We start from the raw sequence: 5,279 nt of genomic DNA on the forward strand, positions 1-5,279 counted from the left end.
AACAATCTTATAACAGTTTTGAACTTTGTATCTAGTAGTTTGCTTGCTTCCATTTCATTTAGTTCCTTTTCTGCAGATTTCTTCCATTTTTGAGATGTTTCTTTCTCTCTGTATTATGGCTGTGTTTGTGTCTATGTAGTAGGTAGAGCTTCTATGTCTCCTTGAATTGGTAGAGGGGCCTTGTGTAGTAGGTATTCTGTGGTGCCCAGTGACTCAGCCTCCCCAGTCACCTGAGCTGGGCATCCTTGTGTGGGCTGCGTGCATCACTGTGGGGAATTGATCTCCAGGCCAATTGGCTGTGATGACCAGCTGCAACTACAGCAGAAGAGCTTCTGTGCAGGAGAAACCCCTATGGAGCAGGAATTGCTTCAGTGGAGTTTTGATGTTCCCTGAGTCTTCCCCTTGAGTGTGTCCCTCATGAATGTATGGAGTTGTAATCTGATGTGGTTTAAAACTGTCCACTGGGTGTACTGGCTCTGGGGCCTCCTGGGCATTGCAAATTCAGCCACTACCTGGGGATACCAAGCATGAGCTATCGACCAATCTGCAGATGGCTGCTACTTTTCTTGGGCTTGGAAATGCCCAAGTGAGACCAAGCTGTGAAGCAAGGAAGGCTACTGTTAGTGCTGTTTTTTGGGCCTCTTATTGGTAGATATGAGGTACTCTGATGTCAGCTGCTGCTTGTTTGAGAGATTTTAGTTAAATCTGAAGCTTGAGTCAGGACAGGACATTCATATGGAAAAACTGCTGCAAACAGTTTGGGTGGGACTACAAATTGGGTGAAATAGGTCTCAGGAAATCACCAGGCTTAAGCCAATAGTGTGTGCTAGGTTGATGGAGACTCAGATATGGCTGCCAGCCAGCTCTGTGACAGGGATGTCCCAGCACAGGAACAATGACCCCTGTAAGCACCCCTGTATGGGAGAAAGCTGTCCCCAAGTTATTGTCCCAGTGCCAGACATTCCAGTTCCTCTGTGTGTTCCTGGATCCCCCTAAGCTGATGCCCCAGCCTTGGAGCTCAGTGGGTGTTAAACAAGGTAAGTTGCTGTGCTGGCCCTTTAAGAGGAACTGCTGGGACTCCAGCAGTCTCTGTGTCATTTAGCCACTCTCCCAACTTGTTTTTATAGCCCAAAGTTTTAGGGTCTTCTCTTCCAAGCTTTGGAACCCTGGGCTAGGGTCCTGTTGTGAGGCTGGAACCCTTTGCTCCTCAAGGAGGCATCTGCAACATAGGTATACCTTCTGATTAAAAAAAGGCCACATATAGGTGTCCAAACAGCCCATTTCATCCCCCCACCCTTCCTAGCATTCTCAATGTGCTCTCTTCTTTACTTCTCTAATTGTAGGGTTTATATTCAGCTATATTTCAGGTGGTTTTGAATGATGGTTGTTCTGTATTTTAGTTGTAATTTTGATGTGGTTGTGGGAGTTGTAAATTACTGCCATTTACCTGTGCCACCATCTTGGTTCCAAGGCCATTCTTTTCGTTCTCTCTCTTTTAAAAAATATTTTTTAATAATTTCAGTGATGAAGGGAGAGGGAGAGATATAAACATCAATGATTAGCTGCCTCCTGTACACTCCTTGCTAGGGATTGAGCCCCCAACCCAGGCATGTGCCCTGACCGGGAATCAAACTGTGACCTCCTGGTTCATAGGTTGATGCTCCACCACTGAGCAACACTGGCCTGGCAGACAGGGATCATTTTCTACTGGAGGCTGGTGCATTAGGAATGGGTTCCCATGCTATAGTGTCTCCATATCTCCTATGTGTTCCTATGTGGTTTCTTTCTCATTTGTTGCGTAGAAGCTGCTCAGTCAGCCCCCAGGTATTCTTCAGGGAGAACTGCTCTGTCTGTAGGTATGACTTCAATGTGTTCATGGAAGGAGGTGAGTTCAGGGTCTTCTTACACTGCCTTTTTGGACAGGAAGATACATATCTTACACTCGAGATGGGATCTTACAGGGTGTTGAGTGGGGTGAGATATCCTTTTAGGTGCTCAGGTTCACCAGGAGGTTAGACAGGATTTGACTAGGCCAGTAGAGAAGGAACTTAGAAATTCCCTCCTGTAAACTAGCTGCCCAGTCAGAGAAACCATTAACCCATCCACCAATGGGGATAGGAAACCAGCACCACGAGGGAGTCTTATCCTAAACATACATTATTTCATTCATCCTCACAATAGGCCTTGTGAGCAGGTATAATTATTGGCATTTTATCAATGTGGACAATTAGAGTGGGAGACATTAAACAACTTAAGATGGATTCCCTGTCTACCTTCCAATCTGGTTTATGGCTGACTTAAAACCTAACCCTTACATGCAGGAACATTTTCCTACCTCTCCCAAATGGTCTTCACAATAAAAACCTTAGAAGCTAAGCTGAAACATCCCAGTGCCTCCCCCACCTCCAAAAAAAAAAAAAACGTGGATCTTACAGGGTGTTGAGTGGGGTGAGATATCCTTTTAGGTGCTCAGGTTCACCAGGAGGTTAGACAGGATTTGACTAGGCCAGTAGAGAAGGAACTTAGAAATTCCCTCCTGTAAACTAGCTGCCCAGTCAGAGAAACCATTAACCCATCCACCAATGGGGATAGGAAACAAGCACCACGAGGGAGTCTTATCCTAAACATACATTATTTCATTCATCCTCACAATAGGCCTTGTGAGCAGGTATAATTATTGGCATTTTATCAATGTGGACAATTACAGTGGGAGACATTAAATAACTTGAGATGTCTTCCCTGTCTAGCTTCTAACCCGGTATATGGCTGACTTAAAACCTAACCCTTACATGCAGGAGCATTTTTCTATCTCTCCCAAATGGTCTTCACAATAAAAACCTTAAAAGCTAAGCTGAGAAAAACATAGCGGCTCCAATGCTAAGTGGGAGGCTATACTCCCTGCTCTTCCGCAGAACCTCCACCTTCACCCTAACCATTGCCGTGGGTGCCCTGTTTCTCGAGCGTGCCTTGGATCAAGGTGCGGACGCAATCTACAAACACATCAACCAGGAGAAACTGTGGAAACACATCAAGCACAAGTATGAGAACTAGTTCCTTGGAGGTGCCCATCAGGGCCATATGGACCAGGTGCACCCGCCAGCTGTTTGCCTGGAGCCAAGGCCTCAGCGTGAGAAGATGCTCACAGCACTGTCCACGGACCACGTTTAGCTGTTGTTACGAAATGGCTTCACCTGACAGACTCTTAACTTCTGCCATGTTTGAAGTATGATTAGTCAGCGTCATCAGCAAATAAATGTAAGCTGTCCTTAAGACCTGAAAAAAAAAGCTAAGCTGAAACATCCCAGTGCCCTGTGGGCCCCCCAGCCCCCGCAAAAAACAAAACCACACACACACACACACACACACACACACACCAAAACAAAACCCACAAACAAACCACCAGTGCAGGCCAACTTCTTTAGTAGAGTCCTAGGTCAAGGCGAATGGAATTCTGGGATGTTCCTGAGGCACATCTGTACCAAGCAGAGTTTAAGCTCCTAAGCCTCCCACAATGCCAGGAAATGGGGACAAGGGTGGAGTGTCAATAGGGGGAAGGAAGCAGAGGTGGTCTGAGTTAGGTCCCTCTCTCTTGAACATGAGGTTATTTTTATTGTGGGAGGAGGTAGTTTGCCTCTTTTTAGACTTCAGTGGCTGGAGAGTTTTGTTCCCCTCTGGGTTCTTTCCATCCTTTAGCTCTAAGGCTTCATTCAGTTCTGGGAATGTCTGGAAGAGTTCATGGATCTGAAGGGTGAAATATTCTCTATTTAATTGCGTCTCTGGTGGGGGAGAGTTGTTGGTGTTGGTGGGCAGTGCTCAATTCATGCACCCAATAGGCTGCTTGAGTCAAGACTTTCCCTTCTTGTGGAAATTTTCTTCTTCTGGATGCCAGTCTCTCCAGGGACAGGGGCAAGAACACACCTCAAAGCTGTTCTGTCCCAGCAGATTACCACTGGAGTCTTTCAGCGAGATGATGGTGAGGATGGGCTGTCAGTTCATGCCTCCCATGCAGGAATTGTTACACATGAAGTTGTAGCGAATGATGGTACAGTCAGAGTCCACGTCAGGTGGTTCATAGGGCACATCCACACTATGTAGAGTGTATTTTTGTTGTGCAAATACTCGGCACATAAATTTCCTTCTACCCAGATAAGATGCTGAGGAGGGGCCGGACTATCGTTAGAGTCAGAGCAACACTCATGGTAGGAACAGTGCCTCATGACCTCTGTCACATACTTGCACTTCTCATAGATGGCCATGGCACAGACACAGATACTGAGTGGGGGCGGGGAGCTGACCTACACTTGCAGGGGGCTGGTCTTTGCTAGCTGGCAAAACAATAAGTTGAAGGTAGAGAAGTATGTGCAGTTTACAGACCTGCTATCCCAGAATTCAGGAATCCTAAACAGACACCATAATTGTCAGGGTAGGTCTTTTGGGAAGGGACAAAGGATGACAAGGGCCAGGAGGGGGCTGGTGCTGGGATAGCAGCTGCTGGTGCAGGAGTTGCTGGCATACTGGGGGCTTCATTTGGACCTTTGTCCATACAGGTTACAAGGTCTGGGGACAGCAGCAGTTCATCCACTGCCAGGGATACTTCGGGGTCAGAACATTGTTTTCATGACGTAGTTTTTGCCAGTCTGACAACGTCTCTTGACTTCAAAGGGGCCCCATGAAGAGTTCTGACTGTGGCTCCTCCATTGCAGTTCCCAGGAAGGCAGTGTGGCTGTCAAACCTCAGGGGACTATATCATGGTCCTGGGAAGCACACTGGGATGTGACCCCAGGGGCCCAGATGATACCTACCTTGAGTTATTGGTGCTGGACTTTTTGTCAGATGTGTATTTTGTTTCTTGATTACCATTTGCATACTTTTTTTCTCACTTGTTTTTGGTTTTCATTTTTATTTATTTATTTTTTATTGAATTTATTGGGGTGACACCGCTAATAAAATTATATAGGTTTCTAAAATACATCATCTATGTATTGTATTGTGTGTTCACTACCCCAAGTCAAGTCTTCCATCACCATACATCCCTCCCCCAACCTCTTGTGCCTAGACAGTTTTAACAGTGCCATCTGGATACTCCAGTCTCTTGCACTGGGCAGTAAGTAGTTCTCTCTGGTCATTAATAAATTTTATAATTTTTCTGCCATCTAATTGTACTCTAACAATTGTATCATCTGGTAAATGGTTTGTTTTTGTCCATTAGGAAAGAACTTTTCATTGTTTTGGGATGGGTCGGGGGAGGCAAGGGGGGAGAGAGAGAGAGAGAGAGAGAG

At 46.0% G+C, this 5,279-nt stretch overlaps 3 pseudogenes; 1 reads left to right on the top strand and 2 right to left on the bottom strand.

Annotated features, from left to right (window-relative positions):
* LOC102751377 overlaps window positions 1-529 on the bottom strand; it is a 9,681-nt pseudogene extending 9,152 nt beyond the window's left edge.
* A 366-nt stretch (window positions 530-895) lies between these two features.
* LOC102751663 lies at window positions 896-3,270 on the top strand (annotated as a pseudogene).
* A 219-nt stretch (window positions 3,271-3,489) lies between these two features.
* On the bottom strand, window positions 3,490-4,698 carry LOC102751935 (annotated as a pseudogene).
* Window positions 4,699-5,279: the final 581 nt, after the last annotated feature.

This window comes from Myotis davidii, unplaced genomic scaffold (genome assembly GCF_000327345.1).
Source record: "Myotis davidii unplaced genomic scaffold, ASM32734v1 scaffold4048, whole genome shotgun sequence".
Classification (NCBI taxonomy): domain Eukaryota; kingdom Metazoa; phylum Chordata; class Mammalia; order Chiroptera; family Vespertilionidae; genus Myotis; species Myotis davidii.